Below are 21992 nucleotides of genomic sequence, written 5' to 3'. Positions count from 1 at the left end.
CGTATGATACAAGCTGTGTTTTACATTCACCCAAGTTCTACTAGTGATATTATCAGTTTGAAATAGTCCAGTGGAAACTCATATGAATGTTATAAAACTGTGGTGGAAACCAATAATATGCCCTCAATGAAATGCATTAATTTGTACAGCTGACCAGAAGTGCACTGATGTCATTAGTTCTATAAAATCCATACAGTCACCCACTCTATCACCTTTTTAAAAAAGTGCAGTTTTCAGCATTCAAGGGTTTATGTCAGTGGTAAAGCGTAAGAGTGCAGTTCAAGAAGTCCCTGTTTCATAACCATATACCCTTTTCAATAGATCCTGTTAAAATGTTTTTCAACCCAATGCACTGTAAGAAACAATATGATATATCATCATTTCATATACAAAACAATGAACAATTGGTTTTAACTATGCTCTTAGCACAAAATCAACAAACTGCAGTAGAGAAGCAGTTACGTTTTGCAGAATTTGTGCATTTGACAAAGGTTTTTTTTCCATGTTCCAATATCTACATGTGATACGAAATTTATGAATTATTGCAATGGAAACCTCACTGTATTTTATCAAGGCCGATAAAGGACAACGTGTGTACCCCTTATAGTTATAAGGAGGGTTTGGTGGCTGAAAATGCATTGCTTTGATGGTGATTGTATGTTGCTTCCACTTTGTACATATTACTGAATTAATATAGGTGAAAATTTCAGATTTGGGGGTATCGCTCAGTGGTAGAGCATTTGACTGCATATCAAGAGGTCCCTAGTTCAAATCGGGGTGCCCTCTTGTCCAACTGTTTTACCTGTAGAAATATTTTTTTAAATAAATTGAAGAAAACATTTACAATCTTAGCATTTTATGTAATGAGCAACACATTTCTACATTTGAAATACTCCTGATCATCTCCTGAAACATAGGGTAAACACCATGAAGTTATTTTTGATTTCTTCGTATGATACAAGCTGTGTTTTACATTCACCCAAGTTCTACTAGTGATATTATCAGTTTGAAATAGTCCATTGGAAACTCATATGAATGTTCTAAAACTGTGGTGGAAACCAATAATATGCCCTCAATGAAATGTGTTAATTTGTACAGCTGGCCAGAAGTGCACTGATGTCATTAGTTCTACAAGTTCCATACAGTCACCCACTCTATCACCTTTTTAAAAAAGGGCAGTTTTCAGCATTCAAGGGTTTATGTCAGTGGTACAGCATAGGAGTGCAGTTCAAGAAGTCCCTGTTTCATAACCATATACCCTTTTGAATAGATCCTGTTAAAATGTTTTTCAACCCAATGCACTGTAAGAAACAAAAGATATATCATCATTTCACATACAAAACAATGAACAATTGGGGTTAACTATGCTCTTAGCACAAAATCAACAAACTGCAGTAGAGAAGCAGTTACGTTTTGCAGAATTTGTGCATTTGACAAAAGTTGTTTTTCCATGTTCCAAGATCTACATGTGATACGAAATGTATGAATTCCTGCAATGGAAACCTCACTGTATTTTACCAAGGCAGATAAAGGACATCTTGTGTACCCCTTATACTTATAAGGAGGGTTTGGTGGCTGAACATGCATTGCTTTGATGGTGATTGCATGTTGCTTCCACTTTTTACATATTACTGAATTAATAAAGGTGAACATTTCAGAACTGGGGGTATAGCTCAGTGGTGGAGCACTTGACTACAGATCAAGAAGTCCCTAGTTCAAATCTGGTTGCCCCCTTGTCCAACTGTTTTACCTGTAGAAATATTTTTTTAATTAAATCAATTGAAGAAAACATTTACAATCTTAGCATTTTATGTAATGAGCAACACATTTCTACATGTGAAATACTCCTGATCATCTCCTGAAACATAGGGTAAACACCATTAAGCTGTTTAGGATTTCTTCATATGATACAAGCTGTGTTGTACATTCACCCAAGTTCTACTGGTGTTATTATCAGTTTGAAATAATCCATTGGAAGCTCATATGAATGTTATAAAACTGTGGTGGAAACCAATAATATGCCCTTAATGAAATGTATTAATTTGTACAGCTGACCAGAAGTGCACTGATGTCATTAGTTCTACAAGTTCCATACAGTCACCCACTCTATCACCTTTTTAAAAAAGGGCAGTTTTCAGCATTCAAGGGTTTATGTCAGTGGTAGAGCGTAGGAGTGTAGTTCAAGAAGTTCCTGTTTCATAACCATATACTCTTTTCAATAGATCCTGTTAAAATGTTTTTCAACCCAATGCACTGTAAGAAACAATAAGATATATCATCATTTCATATACAAAACAATGAACAATTTGTTTTAACTATGCTCTTAGCACAAAATCAACAAACTGCAGTAGAGAAGCAGTTACATTTTGCGGAATTTGTGCATTTGACAAAGGTTTTTTTTCCATGTTCCAAGATCTACATGTGATACGAAATGTATGAATTCTTGCAATGGAAACCTCACTGTATTTCAGATAAAGGACATCGTGTGTACCCCTTATAGTTATAAGGAGGGTTTGGTGGCTGAAAATGCATTGCTTTGATGGTGATTGCATGTAGCTTCTACTTTGTACATATTACTGAATTAATATAGGTGAACATTTCAGAATTGGGGGAATAGCTCAGCGGTAGAGAATTTGACTGCAGATCAAGAGGTCCCTAGTTCAAATCTGGGTGCCCCCTTTTCCAACTGTTTTACCTGTAGAAATATTGTTTTAATTTCAATAAATTGAAGTAAACATTTACAATCTTAGCATTTTGTGTAATGAGCAAAACATTTCTACATTTGAAATACTTCTGATCATCACCTGAAACATAGGGTAAACACCATTAAGCTGTTTAGGATTTCTTCGTATGATACAAGCTGTGTTTTACATTCACCCAAGTTCTACTGGTGTTATTATCAGTTTGAAATAGTCCATTGGAAGCTCATATGAATGTTATAAAACTGTGGTGGAAACCAATAATATGCCCTCAATGAAATGTATTAATTTGTACAGCTGCCCAGAAGTGCACTGATGTCATTAGTTCTACAAGTTCCATACAGTCACCCACTCTATCACCTTTTTAAAAAAGGGCAGTTTTCAGCATTCAAGGGTTTATGTCAGTGGTAGAGCGTAGGAGTGCAGTTCAAGAAGTTCCTGTTTCATAACCATATACTCTTTTCAATAGATCCTGTTAAAATGTTTTTCAACCCAATGCACTGTAAGAAACAATAAGATATATCATCATTTCATATACAAAACAATGAACAATTTGTTTTAACTATGCTCTTAGCACAAAATCAACAAACTGCAGTAGAGAAGCAGTTCCTTTTTGCCGAATTTGTGCATTTGACAAAAGTTTTTTTTCCATGTTCCAATATCTACATGTGATACGAAATTTATGAATTATTGCAATGGAAACCTCACTGTATTTTACCAAGGCAGATAAAGGACATCGTGTGTACCCCTTATAGTTATAAGGAGGGTTTGGTGGCTGAAAATGCATTGCTTTGATGGTGATTGTATGTTGCTTCTACGTTGTACATATTACTGAATTAATTTAGGTGAACATTTCAGACTTGAGGGTATCGCTCAGTGGTAGAGCATTTGACTATAGATCAAGAGGTCCCTAGTTCAAATCTGGGTGCCCCCTTGTCTAACCGTTTTACCTGTAGAAATATTTTTTTAATTAAATAAATTGAAGAAAACATTTACAATTTTAGCATTTTATGTAATGAGCAACACATTTCTACATTTAAAATGCTCCTGATCATCACCTGAAACATAGGGTAAACACCATTAAGCTGTTTAGGATTTCTTCGTATGATACACGCTGTGTTTTACATTCACCCAAGTTCTACTGGTGATATTATCAGTTTGAATTAGTCCATTGGAAGCTCATATGAATGTTATAAAACTGTGGTGGAAACCAATAATATGCCCTTAATGAAATGTATTAATTTGTACAGCTGACCAGAAGTGCACTGATGTCATTACTTCTACAAGTTCCATACAGTCACCCACTCTATCACCTTTTTAAAAAAAGGGCAGTTTTCAGCATTCAAGGGTTTATGTCAGTGGTAGAGCGTAGGAGTGCAGTTCAAGAAGTCCCTGTTTCATAACCATATACCCTGTTCAATAGATCTTGTTAAAATGTTTTTCAACCCAATGCACTGTAAGAAACAATAGGATATATCATCATTTCATATAAAAAACAATGAACAATTGGGTTTAACTATGCTCTTAGCACAAAATCAACAAACTGCAGTAGAGAAGCAGTTACGTTTTGCAGAATTTGTGCATTTGACAAAACTTTTTTTTCCATGTTCCAATATCTACATGTGATATGAAATTTATGAATTCTTGCAATGGAAACCTCACTGTATTTTACAAAGGCAGATAAAGGACATCGTGTTTACCCCTTGTAGTTATAAGGAGGGTTTGGTGGCTGAAAATCTATTGCTTTAATGGTGATTGCATGTTGCTTCTACTTTGTACATATTACTGAATTAATATAGGTGAAGATTTCAGAATTGGGGGTATAGCTCAGTGGTAGAGCGTTTGACTGCAGGTCAAGAGGTCCATAGTTCAAATCTGGGTGCCCCCTTGTCCAACTGTTTTACCTGTAGAAATATGTTTTTAATTAAATAAATTGAAGTAAACATTTACAATCTTAGCATTTTATGTAATAAGCAACACATTTCTACATTTGAAATACTCCTGATAATCACCTGAAACATAGGGTAAACACCATTAAGCTGTTTAGGATTTCTTCATATGATACAAGCTGTGTTGTACATTCACCCAAGTTCTACTGGTGATATGATCAGTTTGAAATAGTCCTTTGGAAGCTCATATGAATGTTATAAAACTGTGGTGGAAACCAATAATATTCCCTTAATGAAATGTATTAATTTGTACAGCTGACCAGAAGTGCACTGATGTCATTAGTTCTACAAGTTCCATACAGTCACCCACTCTATCACCTTTTTAAAAAAGGGCAGTTTTCAGCATTCAAGGGTTTATGTCAGTGGTAGAGCGTAGGAGTGCAGTTCAAGAAGTCCCTGTTTCATAACCATATACCCTTTTCAATAGATCCTGTTAAAATGTTTTTCAACCCAATGCACTCTAAGAAACAATAGGATATATCATCATTTCATATAAAAAACAATGAACAAGTGGGTTTAACTATGCTCTTAGCACAAAATCAACAAACTGCAGTAGAGAAGCAGTTACGTTTTGCAGAATTTGTGCATTTGACATTTTTTTTTTTCCATGTTACAATATCTACATGTGATACGAAATGTATGAATTCTTGCAATGGAAACCTCACTGTATTTTACCAAGGCAGATAAAGGACATCCTTCGCACCCTTTATAGTTATAAGGAGGGTTTGGTGGCTGAAAATGCATTGCTTTGATGGTGATTGCATGTTGCTTCTACTTTGTACATATTACTGAATTAATATAGGTAAACGTTTCAGAATTGGGGGTATAGCTCAGCGGTAGAGCATTTGACTGCAGCTCAAGAGGTCCCTAGTTCAAATTTGGGTGCCCCCTTATCCAACTGTTTTACCTGTAGAAATATTTTTTTAATTAAATAAATTGAAGTAAACATTGACAATCTTAGCATTTTATGTAATGAGAAACACATTTCTACATTTTAAATACTCCTGATCATCACCTGAATCATAGGGTAAACACCATTAAGCTGTTTAGGATTTCTTCGTATGATACAAGCTGTGTTTTACATTCACCCAAGTTCTACTGGTGATATTATCAGTTTGAAATAGTCCATTGGAAGCTGATATGAATGTTATAAAACTGTGGTGGAAACCAATAATATGCCCTTAATGAAATGTATTAATTTGTACAGCTGACCAGAAGTGCACTGATGTCATTAGTTCTACAAGTTCCATACAGTCACCCAATCTATCACCTTTTTAAAAAAGGGCAGTTTTCAGCATTCAAGGGTTTATGTCAGTGGTAGAGCGTAGGAGTGTAGTTCAAGAAGTCCCTGTTTCATAACCATGTACCCTCTTCAATAGATCCTGTTAAAATGTTTTTCAACCCAATGCACTGTAAGAAACAATAGGCTATATCATCATTTCATATAAAAAACAATGAACAATTGGGTTAATCTATGGTCTTAGCACAAAATCAACAAACTGCAGTAGAGAAGCAGTTACGTTTTGCAGAATTTGTGCATTTGACAAAAGTTTTTTTCAATGTTCCAAGATCTACATGTGATACGAAATGTATGAATTCTTGCAATGGAAACCTCACTGTATTTTACCAAGGCAGATAAAGGACATCGTGTGTACCCCTTATAGTTATAAGGAGGGTTTGGTGGCTGAAAATGCATTGCTTTGATGGTGATTGCATGTTGCTTGCACTTTGTACATATTACTGAATTGATAAAGGTGAACACATCAAAACTGGGGGTATAGCTCAGTGGTAGCTCATTTGACTGTAAATAAGAGGTCCCTAGTTCAAATCTGGGTGCCCTCTTGTCCAACTGTTTTACCTGTAGAAATATTTTTTTAATTAAATAAATTGAAGAAAACATTTACAATCTTAGCATTTTATGTAATGAGCAACACATTTCTACATTTGAAATACTCCTGCTCATCTCCTCAAACATAGGGTAAACACCATGAAGCTGTTGTGGATTTTTTCGTATGATACAAGCTGTGTTTTACATTCACCCAAGTTCTACTGGTGATATTATCAGTTTGCAATAGTCCATTGGAAGCTCATATGAATGTTATAAAACTGTGGTGGAAACCAATAATATGCCCTCAATGAAATGTGTTAATTTGTATAGCTGACCAGAAGTGCACTGATGTCATTAGTTCTACAAGTTCCATACAGTCACCCACTCTATCACCTTTTTAAAAAAGGGCAGTTTTCAGCATTCAAGGGTTTATGTCAGTGGTAGAGCGTAGGAGTGCAGTTCAAGAAGTCCCTGTTTCATAACCATATACCCTTTTCAATAGATCCTGTTAAAATGTTTTTCAACCCAATGCACTCTAAGAAACAATAAGATATATCACCATTTCATATACAAAACAATGAGCAATTGGGTTTAACTATGCTCTTAGCACAAAATCAACAAACTGCAGTAGAGAAGCAGTTACATTTTGCAGAATTTGTGCATTTGCCAAAAGTTTTTTTTCCATGTTCCAAGATCTACATGTGATACGAAATTTATGAATTCTTGCAATGGAAACCTCACTGTGTTTTACCAAGGCAGATAAAGGACATCTTGTGTACCCCTTATAGTTGTTATAAGGAGGGTTTGGTGGCTGAAAATGCATTGCTTTGATGGTGATTGCATGTTGCTTGCACTTTGTACATATTACTGAATAAATAAAGGTGAACATTTCAGACCTGGGGGTATAGCTCAGTGGTAGAGCATTTGACTGCAGATCAAGAGGTCCCTAGTTCAAATCTGGGTGCCCCCTTGTCCAACTGTTTTACCTGTAGAAATATTTTTTTTAATTAAATAAATTGAAGAACACATTTACAATCTTAGCATTTTATGAAATGAGCAACACATTTCTACATTTGAAATACTCCTGATCATCTCGTGAAACACAGGGTAAACACCATGAAACTGTTTAGGATTTCTTCGTATGATACATGCTGTGTATTACCTTCACCCAAGTTCTACTGGTGATATTATCAGTTTGAAATAGTCCATTGTAAGCGCATATGAATGTTATAAAACTGTGGCGGAAACCAATAATATGCCCTTAATGAAATATATTAATTTGTACAGCTGCCCAGAAGTGCACTGATGTCATTAGTTCTACAAGTTCCATACAGTCACCCACTCTATCACTTTTTTTTAAAAAAGGGCAGTTTTCAGCATTCAAGGGTTTATGTCAGTGGTAGAGGGTAGGAGTGCAGTTCAAGAAGTCCCTGTTTCATAACCATATACCCTCTTCAATAGATCCTGTTAAAATGTTTTTCAACCCAATGCACTGTAAGAAACAATAGGATATATCTGTCACGCTCACCTGATTCCCACGGAGGCGCAGGTCTGGCTTCGAGTGCTGATGCTTCTTCAATGGTGAAGCGCAGGACTCTGATGATGCACAGGAAGGGCCCCTCTACTCTGGCTTTTCTGGCTCGCAGGAATATTCCCCTGTGCGTGAAAAGGGAGTATTACCTACTGACGGAATAATGCTCAAGCCTCCCACTCCCTTCCAACCCTCCTCGATACCCTTCCACGATTCCCTGTGAAGTCTCACCTTAGGGTCTGGAAGGATGAGTTCTCCATCCTGCTTCTGATGCAGGGGCGCGTTGAAACCCAGTTACTTCACTGGATTGAGGTTTGATGGGAGTTCAAAATAAGCTTGACTATTCAGGTGAGGCGCTGTAAGAGTTCTGTTGCAAATTCAAAAGTTCAAGCTTAATAATAATGTTCATTGTCTTATTGCAGCAAGCGCTAATGCTTATGTCTTTTTCCCCTTAGGGGCCGGGGTTCGGAATGCCGGAGATATGGCGCCGACCCGAAGTGTAAGTTCTGGATGAGCATTCAGGTAATGTCTTTGCATTCGCTCATTCAATGTCTTTGTCTTTTTTCCCCATTGGGGCCGGGGTCCGGAATGCCAGGAAGCGGCAGGACCCGAAATGAAATGGGAATGACCCAACAGGTAAGTCTTAGAAGGAAACTGAGCTTTTCCTATTTCCCTTCCTTCTCACACCTTGTTTTCTTGTCTTTTCTCTCTAGGCTCTGCGAAGTGGGTGCGAATCCGGATGATCGCTGCTGAAGATGGAGGCGCCCAGGAAAGGTGAGTGAAATGCAGCGCTGCAGCGATCGAAGCGAAATGCTTTTAAAATGATGTCTTCCCTTTCAGGATCGTCGGCGTGATGTCCCCGTGATGCAGCTTTAGCAGGTAAGGTCTTCTTTCTCTCCAATTCTCTCTTATCTCCCTTTGCAGGCAACCCAGGATGCTGACAGGCGTGGCTGAAGTCCAGATGCAGGAGCTGACACGGTGAGCATCCAGTTGCGAGGAGCAGAACAACGCGAAGCGTGAGTTGCTGATCGGGCGTGGTTTAAATAGCTTTGGAAGAAGTTTCAGGCATGTATCCTTCCACCGATCAGGTATGTATCCTTCCCCGACCACACCCAGGTGGAAAGTAGTCCCACAGGTAAAGTAGTTCCATTCAGGCCTCAAAAGGGCCTGGATGTAGCAGCATGGTCTGCATCAGGTAAGTGCACATTAAAACACTTGAACACATGTCTAGCTTTATGAGCCTGGCGCCTAAGGCGCCAGGACAGGGGACCAACATGAGCCTGGCGCCTAAGGCGCCAGGACTGTGTCCAAAGGGCCCCAGCTTGGGCCCGCTGGCACTTCCCTGGGGGGAATGATGCCTGCCTCTGGGGTTGCTGGGTCGGACCTGGCTCCTTGGAGGTAGGCATCATGACAATATCATCATTTCATATAAAAAACAATGAACAATTGGGTTTAACTATGCTCTTAGCACAAAATCAACAAACTGCATTAGAGAAGCAGTTACGTTTTGCAGAATTTGTGCATTTGACAAAAGTTTTTTTTCCATGTTCCAATATCTACATGTGATACGAAATTTATGAATTATTGCAATGGAAACCTCACTGTATTTTACCAAGGCAGATAAAGGACATCGTGTGTATCCCATATACTTATAAGGAGGGTTTGTTGGCTGAAAATGCATTGCTTTGATGGTGATTGCATTTTGCTTCCACTTTGTACATATTACTGAATTAATAAAGGTGAACATTTAAGACCTGGGGCTATAGCTCAGTGGTAGAGCATTTGACTGCAGATTAAGAGGTCACTAGTTCCAATCTGGGTGCTCCCATTGTCTAACTGTTTTACCTGTAGAAATATTTTTTTAATTAAATAAATTGAAGTAAACATTTACAATCTTAGCATTTTATGAAATGAGCAACACATTTCTACATTTGAAATACTCCTGATCATCTCCTGAAACATAGGGTAAACACCATGTAACTGTTTAGGATTTCTTCGTATGATACAAGCTGTGTTTTACATTCACCCAAGTTCTACTGGTGATATTATCAGTTTGAAATAGTCCATTGGAAGCTCATATGAATGTTATAAAACTGTGGTGGAAACCAATAATATGCCCTTAATGAAATTTATTAATTTGTACAGCTGCCCAGAAGTGCACCGATGTCATTAGTTCTACAAGTTCCACACAGTCACCCACTCTATCACTTTTTAAAAAAAGGGCAGTTTTCAGCATTCAAGGGTTTATGTCATTGGTAGAGCGTATGAGTGCAGTTCAAGAAGTCCCAGTTTCATAACCATATACCCTCTTCAATAGATCCAGTTACAATGTGTTTCAACCCAATGCACTGTAAGAAACAATAGGATATATCATCATTTAGTATAAAAAACAATGAACAATTGGGTTTAACTATGCTCTTAGCACAAAATCAACAAACTGCAGTAGAGAAGGATTTACGTTTTGCAGAATTTGTGCATTTGAAAAAGGTTTTTTTTCCATGTTGCAAGATCTACATGTGAGACGAAATGTATGAATTCTTGCAATGGAAACCTCACTGTATTTTACCAAGACAGATAAAGGACATCTTGTGTACCCCTTATAGTTATAAGGATGGTTTGGTGGCTGAAAATGCATTGCTTTGATGGTGATTGCATGTGGCTTCCACTTTGTACATATTACTGAATTAATATAGGGGAACATTTCACAATTGGGGTATAGCTCCGTGGTAGAGCATTTTACTGCAAATCAAGAGGTCCCTAGTTCAAATCTGGGTGCCCCTTTCTCCAACTGTTTTACCTGTAGAAATATATTTTTAATTAAATAATTTGAAGAAAACATTTACAATCTTAGCATTTTATGTAATGAGCAACACATTTATACATTTGAAATACTCCTGATCATCTCCTGAAACATAGGGTAAACACCATGAAACTGTTTAGGATTTCTTCGTATGATACAAGCTGGGTTTTACATTCACCCAAGTTCTACTGGTGATATTATCAGTTTGAAATAGTCCATTGGAAGCTCATATGAATGTTATAAAACTGTGGTGGAAACCAATAATATGCCCTTAATGAAATGTATTAATTTGTACAGCTGACCATAAGTGAACTGATGTCATTAGTTCTACAAGTTCCATACAGTCACCCACTCTATCACCTTTTTAAAAAAGGTCAGGGGCTGCAGCAGGTGAGTGCCTTGGCTCCTCCTGGGCCACCTAAATTGAATCCAGCCGTTTTCGGCTGCCAGAGCCCCTTTGCGAGGCCTTCTTTTCTCCCCGCCTCCCTCCCGCTTGCACTTCGTGGTTCCCTCCTCCTCCCGCCAGCTGATTGGCCTTCCCCACGTGTTGCTGCAGGGCCTAGCGACCCGCAGAGGCTCCCGCTCGCCCATTCCTGAAGGGGCTGCAGCAGGTGAGTGTCTTGGCTCCTCCTGGGCCACCTAATTCGAATCCAGCCGTTTTCGGCTGCCAGAGCCCCTTTGCGAGGCCTTCTTTTCTCCCCGCCTCTCTCCCGCTTGCACTTCGTGGTTCCCTCCTCCTCCTGCCAGCTGATTGGCCTTCCCCATGTGTTGCTGCAGGGCCTAGCAACCCGCAGAGGCTCCCGCTCGCCCATTCCTGAAGGGGCTGCAGCAGGTGAGTGCCTTGGCTCCTCCTGGGCCACCTAATTCGAATCCAGCCGTTTTCGGCTGCCAGAGCCCCTTTGCGAGGCATTCTTTTCTCCCCGCCTCCCTCCCGCTTGCACTTCGTGGTTCCCTCCTCCTCCCGCCAGCTGATTGGCCTTCCCCACGTGTTGCTGCAGGGCCTAGCGACCCGCAGAGGCTCCCGCTCGCCCATTCCTGAAGGGGCTGCAGCAGGTGAGTGCCTTGGCTCCTCCTGGACCACCTAATTCGAATCCAGCCGTTTTCGGCTGCCAGAGCCCCTTTGCGAGGCCTTCTTTTCTCCCCGCCTCCCTCCCGCTTGCACTTCGTGGTTCCCTCCTCCTCCCGCCAGCTGATTGGCCTTCCCCACGTGTTGCTGCAGGGCCTAGCGACCCGCAGAGGCTCCCGCTCGCCCATTCCTGAAGGGGCTGCAGCAGGTGAGTGCCTTGGCTCCTCCTGGGCCACCTAATTCGAATCCAGGCGTTTTCGGCTGCCAGAGCCCCTTTGCGAGGCCTTCTTTTCTCCCCGCCTCCCTCCCGCTTGCACTTCGTGGTTCCCTCCTCCTCCCGCCAGCTGATTGGCCTTCCCCACGTGTTGCTGCAGGGCCTAGCGACCCGCAGAGGCTCCCGCTCGCCCATTCCTGAAGGGGCTGCAGCAGGTGAGTGCCTTGGCTCCTCCTGGGCCACCTAATTCGAATCCAGCCGTTTTCGGCTGCCAGAGCCCCTTTGCGAGGCCTTCTTTTCTCCCCGCCTCCCTCCCGCTTGCACTTCGTGGTTCCCTCCTCCTCCCGCCAGCTGATTGGCCTTCCCCACGTGTTGCTGCAGGGCCTAGCGACCCGCAGAGGCTCCCGCTCGCCCATTCCTGAAGGGGCTGCAGCAGGTGAGTGCCTTGGCTCCTCCTGGGCCACCTAATTCGAATCCAGCCGTTTCCGGCTGTCAGAGCCCCTTTGCGAGGCCTTCTTTTCTCCCTGCCTCCCTCCCGCTTGCACTTCGTGGTTCCCTCCTCCTCCCGCCAGCTGATTGGCCTTCCCCACGTGTTGCTGCAGGGCCTAGCGACCCGCAGAGGCTCCCGCTCGCCCATTCCTGAAGGTGCTGCAGCAGGTGAGTGCCTTGGCTCCTCCTGGGCCACCTAATTCGAATCCAGCCGTTTTCGGCTGCCAGAGCCCCTTTGCGAGGCCTTCTTTTCTCCCCGCCTCCCTCCCGCTTGCACTTCGTGGTTCCCTCCTCCTCCCGCCAGCTGATTGGCCTTCCCCACGTGTTGCTGCAGGGCCTAGCGACCCGCAGAGGCTCCCGCTCGCCCATTCCTGAAGGGGCTGCAGCAGGTGAGTGCCTTGGCTCCTCCTGGGCCACCTAATTCGAATCCAGCTGTTTTCGGCTGCCAGAGCCCCTTTGCGAGGCCTTCTTTTCTCCCCGCCTCCCTCCCGCTTGCACTTCGTGGTTCCCTCCTCCTCCCGCCAGCTGATTGGCCTTCCCCACGTGTTGCTGCAGGGCCTAGCGACCCGCAGAGGCTCCCGCTCGCCCATTCCTGAAGGGGCTGCAGCAGGTGAGTGCCTTGGCTCCTCCTGTGCCACCTAATTCGAATCCAGCCGTTTTCGGCTGCCAGAGCCCCTTTGCGAGGCCTTCCTTTCTCCCCGCCTCCCTCCCGCTTGCACTTCGTGGTTCCCTCCTCCTCCCGCCAGCTGATTGGCCTTCCCCACGTGTTGCTGCAGGGCCTAGCGACCCGCAGAGGCTCCCGCTCGCCCATTCCTGAAGGGGCTGCAGCAGGTGAGTGCCTTGGCTCCTCCTGGACCACCTAATTCGAATCCAGCCGTTTTCGGCTGCCAGAGCCCCTTTGCGAGGCCTTCCTTTCTCCCCGCCTCCCTCCCGCTTGCACTTCGTGGTTCCCTCCTCCTCCCGCCAGCTGATTGGCCTTCCCCACGTGTTGCTGCAGGGCCTAGCGACCCGCAGAGGCTCCCGCTCGCCCATTCCTGAAGGGGCTGCAGCAGGTGAGTGCCTTGGCTCCTCCTGGGCCACCCAATTCGAATCCAGCCGTTTTCGGCTGCCAGAGCCCCTTTGCGAGGCCTTCCTTTCTCCCCGCCTCCCTCCCGCTTGCACTTCGTGGTTCCCTCCTCCTCCCGCCAGCTGATTGGCCTTCCCCACGTGTTGCTGCAGGGCCTAGCGACCCGCAGAGGCTCCCGCTCGCCCATTCCTGAAGGGGCTGCAGCAGGTGAGTGCCTTGGCTCCTCCTGGACCACCTAATTCGAATCCAGCCATTTTCAGCTGCCAGAGCCCCTTTGCGAGGCCTTCTTTTCTCCCCGCCTCCCTCCCGCTTGCACTTCGTGGTTCCCTCCTCCTCCCGCCAGCTGATTGGCCTTCCCCACGTGTTGCTGCAGGGCCTAGCGACCCGCAGAGGCTCCCGCTCGCCCATTCCTGAAGGGGCTGCAGCAGGTGAGTGCCTTGGCTCCTCCTGGACCACCTAATTCGAATCCAGCCGTTTTCGGCTGCCAGAGCCCCTTTGCGAGGCCTTCTTTTCTCCCCGCCTCCCTCCCGCTTGCACTTTGTGGTTCCCTCCTCCTCCCGCCAGCTGATTGGCCTTCCCCACGTGTTGCTGCAGGGCCTAGAGACCCGCAGAGGCTCCCGCTCGCCCATTCCTGAAGGGGCTGCAGCAGGTGAGTGCCTTGGCTCCTCCTGGGCCACCTAATTCGAATCCAGCCGTTTTCGGCTGCCAGAGCCCCTTTGCGAGGTCTTCTTTTCTCCCCACCTCCCTCCCGCTTGCACTTCGTGGTTCCCTCCTCCTCCCGCCAGCTGATTGGCCTTCCCCACGTGTTGCTGCAGGGCCTAGCGACCCGCAGAGGCTCCCGCTCGCCCATTCCTCAAGGGGCTGCAGCAGGTGAGTGCCTTGGCCCCTCCTTGGCCACCTTTTTCTCCAAAAATGCCCCCAGGCCCCTGCGTGCCCCGAGCTCCCCAGCCCGCTTCCTGTTTCTTCCCCTCTCGCTCCCGCCTCCCATCCCGCCCCTGATTGGTTGTTTTGGCCGAGGCAGCGTCGGTGTACCGACCCGCTTCCTGCACCTGCTCCTATTTCCCATCCTAGGAGCAGGTGAGTCGGTCCCCACTTCCCCTCCTCTAAAACCTCCTCATGGTCCCACCCCCCCTCTGATAGGCCCCTCGACTTTTATCACTGGCCCGCCCAGGGCAGCCCTCTGCCCGGCAGCCCCCAGCGGCTAAGGGCCCCGAGGCCAAGGGCGGCTCCAACAGAGGCGGCTCCAAGATGTGTCTGCAGGTGTCCGCAGGGGAAGCCAATGAAGCCAGCAACTAACAGACACCACCAAAACCGTGAGTGTGGTATGGGTGGAGAGTAGAGCAATCACTCCACTGCAGAAAGCCCATGCCACTCTATCTTACCTCCAAATAACACAGACTGCCATAATGTTAGCATGTCCACTCTTAGATGGAACTGTGAAAGTTAGCATGTCCACTCTTAGATGGAATTGTGAAAGTTAGCATGTCCACTCTTAGATGAAATTGTGAAAGTTAGCATGTCCACTCTTAGATGGAATTGTGAAAGTTAGCACGTCCACTCTTAGATGGAATTGTGAAAGTTAGCATGTCCACTCTTAGATGGAATAGTGAAAGTTAGCATGTCCACTCTTAGATGGAATTGTGAAAGTTAGCATGTCCACTCTTAGATGGAATTGTGAAAGTTAGCATGTCCACTCTTAGATGGAATTGTGAAAGTTAGCATGTCCACTCTTAGATGGAATTGTGAAAGTTAGCATGTCCACTCTTAGATGGAATTGTGAAAGTTAGCATGTCCACTCTTAGATGGAATTGTGAATATTGACCTGCGTCGCATCTAGATGGAACTGTGAATATTAGCATGTGAAAGTTGCATTCACAAAGTGTCCCCTACAGCCTCTCCGTCAAGTCTGGAAATGTGCCCAATAGCCTCTCGGGTAAATGGAATTTAGAAGTGTGCCCAAGATCCCCCGTGAAAGTTGCATTTAGAAGTGCTACCACCTGTGAAAGTTGTTTAGAAGTGTGCCCAATAGCCACTCTGGAAAAATGAATTTAGAAATGTGCCCAGTAGACGCTCTGTGAAAATTGCTTTTAGAAGTGTGCACAATAGACACTCTGGAAAGTTGCACTTAGAAATGTACCCAATAACCTCGCTGTGAGATTTAGAAGTGTACCCATTAGCCCCTGTGAAAGATGCATCTAGAAGCGCTACCAATGGCTCCTGTGAAAGTTGATTTTAGAAGTGTATCCAATAGACACTCTGGAAAATTGCATTTAGAAGTGTGCCCAGTAGACGCTCTGTGAAAATTGCACTTAGACGTGTGCCCAATAACCTCGCTGTGAATTTAGTAGTGCTCCCAATAAACCACTCTGTGAAAGTTGCATTTAGAAGTGTGCCCAATAGCATCTCTGGTAAATTGAATTTAGAAGTGTTCCCAATAGCCTCGCTGGAAAAATGAATTTAGAAGTATTCCCAATAGCCTCGCTGGAAAATTGATTTTATAGTGCGCCCAGTAGCCTCTCTGTAGAAAATTGAATTTAGATACGAGTCCAATATCCTCTGTGAAAGCTGCATTTAGAAGTGCTACCAATAGCATCTGTGAAAGTTGATTTTAGAAGTGTATCCAATAGACACTCTGGAAAGTTGCATATAGAAGTTTGCCCAATAGCCTCTCTGGAAAACTGAAGTTAGAGTGCCCAGTAGACGCTCTATGAAAAATTGCGTTTAGAAGTGTACCCAATAGCCTCTGCAAGAGTTACACTTGAAGTGTGCCAATAGCATCTCTGATGAAATGAATTTAGAAGTGTTCCCAATAGACTCTGTATGGAAAATTGCACTTAGAAGTTCGCCCAGTTCCCTCTCTGGGAAAGTTGCATTCAGAAGTTTACACACTGAAAGAGCATATAACCCATCACACCACACCCCACGCTTACTCTCTCCTTTACATCACCACTCAACTAGAACACAGAGATACTATGACACCATTCGGTATAACTGTTCTCATACGAACATCCACCGCTTACTCCACATCATTCTATGTAAACACTGCTGGTCCCACACCCCCAGCCAGGCATTTTCCTCAGGCCTAACGCAGCCACATCCGTTCCGGATAAATCCTGCCAGAACAAACACATTCTCCTGATCTCTCAACCACCACACCTACCGATAAGAAGCAGCTATTACACGTGTACCGCACAAGCTGCACACATATCCGGTGCTCACACGCACCTTTTGACTCTCCCTACTCTCTCTACTGATCTGAACTTCGGTTCCCAAGGGCGTTCAACCTACCAGCGCCTTTAGACCATACCAATGGTATATAAGGCGCTATATAAGTGCAAAATAACAATAACAATAACAATAACAATTCAAGGGTTTAACTCAGTGGTAGAGCGTAGGAGTGCAGTTCAAGAAGTCCCTGTTTCATAACCATATACCCTCGTCAATAGATCCTGTTAAAATGTTTTTCAACCCAATGTACTTTAAGAAACAAAAGGATATATCATCATTTCATATAAAAAACAATGAACAATTGGGTTTAACTATGCTCTTAGCACAAAATCAACAAACTGCAGTAGAGAAGCAGTTACGTTTTGCAGAATTTGTGCATTTGACAAAAGTTTTTTTTCCATGTTCCAAGATCTACATGTGATACGAAATGTAGGAATTCTTGCAATGGAAACCTCACTGTATTTTACCAAGGTAGATAAAGGACATCTGTTGTACCCCTTATACTTATAAGGAGGGTTTGGTGGCTGAAAATGCATTGCTTTGATGGTGATTGCATGTTGCTTCCACTTTGTACATATTACTGAATAAATAAAGGTGAACATTTCAGAAATGGGGGTATAGCTCAGGGGTAGAGGATTTCACTGCAGATCAAAAGGACTCTAGTTCAAATATGGGTGCCCCCTTGTCCATCTGTTTTACCTGTAGAAATATTTTTTTAATTAAATAAATTGAAGTAAACATTTACAATCTTAGCATTTTATGTAATAAGCAACACATTTCTACATTTGAAATACTCCTGATCATCACCTGAAACATAGGGTAAACACCATTAAGCTGTTTAGGATTTCTTCATATGATACAAGCTGTGTTTTACATTCACCCAAGTTCTACTGGTGATATTATCAGTTTGAAATAGTCCATTGGAAGTTCATATGAATGTTATAAAACTGTGGTGGAAACCAATAATATGCCCTTAATGAAATGTATTAATTTGTACAACTGACCAGAAGTGCACTTATGTCATTAGTTCTACAAGTTCCATACAGTCACCCACTCTATCACCTTTTTAAAAAAGGGCAGTTTTCAACGTTGAAGGGTTTATGTCAGTGGTAGAGCGTAGGAGTGCCTTTCAAGAAGTTCCTGTTTCATAACCATATACCCTCTTCAATAGATCCTGTTAAAATGTTTTTCAACCCAATGCACTGTAAGAAACAATAGGATATATCATCATTTCATATACAAAACAATGAACAATTGGGTTTAACTATGCTCTTAGCACAAAATCAACAAACTGCAGTAGAGAAGCAGTTACATTTTGCAGAATGTGTGCATTTGACAAAAGATTTTCTTTCCATCTTCCAAGATCTACATGTGATACGAAATGTATGACTTCTTGCCATGGAAACCTCAATGTATTTTACCAAGGCAGATAAAGGACATCCTTTGCACCCCATATACTTATAAGGAGGGTTTGGTGGCTGAAAATGCATTGCTTTGATGGTGATTGCATGTTGCTTGCACTTTGTACATATTACAGAATAAATAAATGTGAATTTCTCAGAACTGGGGGTATAGCTCAGTGGTAGAGCATTTGACTGCAGATCAAGAGGTCCCTAGTTCAAATCTGGGTGCCCCATTGTCCATCTGTTTTAATTGTAGAAATATTTTTTTAATTAAATAAATTGAAGAAAACATTTACAATCTCAGCATTTTATGTAATGAGCTACACATTTCTACATTTGAAATACTCCTGATCATCTCCTGAAACATAGGGTAAACACCATTAAGCTGTTTCGGATTTCTTCGTATGATACAAGCTGTGTATTACATTCACCCAAGTTCTACTGGTGATATTATCAGTTTGAATTAGTCCATTGGAAGCTCATATGAATGTTATAAATCTGTGGTGGAAACCAATAATATGCCCTTAATGAAATGTATTAATTTGTACAGCTGACCAGAAGTGCACTGATGTCATTAGTTCTACAAGTTCCATACAGTCACCCACTCTATCACTTTTTTAAAAAAGGGCAGTTTTCAGCATTCAAGGGTTTATGTCAGTGGTAGAGGGTAGGAAGCAGTTCAAGAAGTCCCTGTTTCATAACCATATACCCTCTTCAATAGATCCTGTTAACATGTTTTTCAACCCAATGCACTGTAAGAAACAATAGGATATATCATCATTTCATATACAAAACAATGAACAAATGGGTTTAACTATGCTCTTAGCACAAAATCAACAAACTGCAGTAGAGAAGCAGTTACATTTTGCAGAATTTGTGCATTTGACAAAACATTTTTTTTCCATGTTCCAAGATCTACATGTGATACCAAATGTATGACTTCTTGCAATGGAAACCTCACTGTATTTTACCAAGGCAGATAAAGGACATCTTGTGTACCCCTTATAGTTATGAGGAGGGTTTGCTGGCTGAAAATGCATTGCTTTGATGGTGATTGCATGTTGCTTCCACTTTGTACATATTACTGAATTAATTTAGGTAAACATTTCAGAATTGGGGGTATAGCTCTGTGGTAGAGCGTTTCATTGCATAACAAGAGGTCCCTCGTTCAAATCTGGGTGCCCCCATGTCCACATGTTTTACCTGTAGAAACATTTTTTTAATTAAATAAATTGAAGTAAACATTTACAATCTTAGCATTTTATGTAATGAGCAACACATTTCTACATTTGAAATACTTTTGATCATCACCTGAAACATAGGGTGAACACCATTAAGCTGTTTAGGATTTCTTCATATGATACAAGCTGTGTTTTACATTCACCCAAGTTCTACTGGTGATATTATCAGTTTGAAATAGTCCATTGGAAGCTCATATGAATGTTATAAAACTGTGGTGGAAACCAATAACATGCCCTTAATTAAATGTATTAATTTGTACAGCTGACCAGAAGTGCACTGATGTCATTAGTTCTACAAGTTCCATACAGTCACCCACTCTATCACCTTTTTAAAAAAGGGCAGTTTTCAGCATTCAAGGGTTTAACTCAGTGGTAGAGCGTAGGAGTGCAGTTCAAGAAGTCCCTCTTTCATAACCATATACCCTTGTCAATATATCCTGTTAACATGTTTTTCAACCAAATGCTCTGTAAGAAACAATAAGATATATCATCATTTCATATAAAAAACAATGAACAATTGGGTTTAACTATGCTCTTAGCAGAAAATCAACAAACTGCAGTAGAGAAGCAGTTACGTTTTGCAGAATTTGTGCATTTGACAAAAGTTTTTTTTCCATGTTCCAAGATCTACATGTGATACGAAATGTATGAATTCTTGCAATGGAAACCTCACTGTATTTTACCAAGGCAGATAAAGGACATCTTTTGTACCCCTTATACTTATAAGGAGGGTTTGGTGGCTGAAAATGCATTGCTTTGATGGTGATTGAATGTTGCTTCCACTTTGTACATATTACTGAATAAATAAAGTGGAAAATTTCAGAAGTGGGGCTATAGCTCAGTGGTAGAGCATTTGACTGCAGATCAAGAGGTCCCTAGTTCAAATCTGGGTGCCCCCTTATCCAACTGTTTTACCTGTAGAAATATTTGTTTAATTAAATAAATTGAAGAAAACATTTACAATATTATCATTTTATGTAATGAGCAACACATTTCTACATTTGAAATACTCCTGATCATCTCCTGAAACATAGGGTAAACACCATGAAACTGTTTAGGATTTCTTCATATGATACAAGCTGTGTTTTACATTCACCCAAGTTCTACTGGTGATATTATCAGTTTGAAATAGTCCATTGGAAGCTCATATGAATGTTATAAAACTATGGTGGAAACCAATAATATGCCCTTAATGAAATGTATTAATTTGTACAGCTGACCAGAAGTGCACTGATGTCATTAGTTCTACAAGTTCCATACAGTCACCCACTCTATCACCTTTTTTAAAAAAGTGCAGTTTTCAGCATTCAAGGGTTTAACTCAGTGGTAGAGCATAGGAGTGCAGTTCAAGAAATCCCTGTTTCATAATCATATACCCTCGTCAATAGATCCTGTTAAAATGTTTTTCAACCCAATGTACTGTAAGAAACAAAAGGATATATCATCATTTCATATAAAAAACAATGAACAATTGGGTTTAACTATGCTCTTAGCACAAAATCAACAAACTGCAGTAGAGAAGCAGTTACGTTTTGCAGAATTTGTGCATTTGACAAAAGTTTTTTTTTCCATGTTCCAAGATCTACATGTGATACGAAATGTATGAATTCTTGCAATGGAAATCTCACTATATTTTACCAAGGCAGATAAAGGACATCGTTTGTACCCCTTATACTTATAAGGAGGGTTTGGTGGCTGAAAATGCATTGCTTTGATGGTGATTGCATGTTGCTTCCACTTTGTACATATTACTGAATAAGTAAAGGTGAACATTTCAGAAATGGGGTTATAGCTCAGGGATAGAGCATTTCACTGCAGATCAAGAGGTCCCTAGTTCAAATCTGGGTGCCCCCTTATCCAACTGTTTTACCTGTAGAAATATTTTTTTAATTAGATAAATTGAAGTAAACATTTACAATCTTAGCATTTTATGTAATGAGCAACACATTTCTACATTTGAAATACTCCTGATCATCACCTGAAACATAGGGTAAACACCATTAAGATGTTTAGGATTTCTTCATATGATACAAGCTGTGCTTTACATTCACCCAAGTTCTACTGGTGATATGATCAGTTTGAAATAGTCCATTGGAAGCTCATATGAATGTTATAAAACTGTGGTGGAAACCAATAATATGCCCTTAATGAAATGTATTAATTTGTACTGCTGACCAGAAGTGCTCTGATGTCATGAGTTCTACAAGTTCCGTAGAGTCACCCAGTCTATCACCTTTTTAAAAAAGGGCAGTTTTCAACATTGAAGGGTTTATGTCAGTGGTAGAGCGTAGGAGTGTAGTTCAAGAAGTCCCTGTTTCATAACCATATACCTTCTTCAATAGATCCTGTTAAAATGTTTTTCAACCCAATGCACTGTAAGAAACAATAGGATATATCATCATTTCATATACAAAACAATGAACAATTGGGTTTAACTATGCTCTTAGCACAAAATCACCAAACTGCAGTAGAGAAGCA

General features: G+C 41.9%; 5 non-coding genes across 5 annotated transcripts; all 5 read left to right on the top strand.

The window, feature by feature from the left end:
- The first annotated feature begins 1662 nt into the window (after positions 1 to 1662).
- On the top strand, positions 1663 to 1734 carry TRNAC-ACA (transfer RNA cysteine (anticodon ACA)). Its single transcript has one exon. It is a non-coding gene; the product is annotated as a tRNA-Cys (tRNA).
- Positions 1735 to 3561: 1827 nt separating this feature from the next.
- TRNAY-AUA (transfer RNA tyrosine (anticodon AUA)) lies at positions 3562 to 3633 on the top strand. Its single transcript has one exon. It is a non-coding gene; the product is annotated as a tRNA-Tyr (tRNA).
- Positions 3634 to 7374: 3741 nt separating this feature from the next.
- On the top strand, positions 7375 to 7446 carry TRNAC-GCA (transfer RNA cysteine (anticodon GCA)). The gene has a single exon. It is a non-coding gene; the product is annotated as a tRNA-Cys (tRNA).
- Positions 7447 to 18434: 10988 nt separating this feature from the next.
- On the top strand, positions 18435 to 18507 carry TRNAC-GCA (transfer RNA cysteine (anticodon GCA)). Its single transcript has one exon. It is a non-coding gene; the product is annotated as a tRNA-Cys (tRNA).
- A 1834-nt stretch (positions 18508 to 20341) lies between these two features.
- Positions 20342 to 20413, top strand: TRNAC-GCA (transfer RNA cysteine (anticodon GCA)). Its single transcript has one exon. It is a non-coding gene; the product is annotated as a tRNA-Cys (tRNA).
- Positions 20414 to 21992: the final 1579 nt, after the last annotated feature.

The sequence above is a fragment of the Ambystoma mexicanum genome, unplaced genomic scaffold, assembly GCF_040938575.1.
Source record: "Ambystoma mexicanum isolate Mex_15411 unplaced genomic scaffold, UKY_AmexF1_1 Mex_scaf84, whole genome shotgun sequence".
Classification (NCBI taxonomy): Eukaryota; Metazoa; Chordata; class Amphibia; order Caudata; family Ambystomatidae; genus Ambystoma; species Ambystoma mexicanum.
The sequence above is the reverse complement of the archived record's forward strand: the minus strand, read 5'-3'. Positions and strand labels throughout refer to the sequence as shown.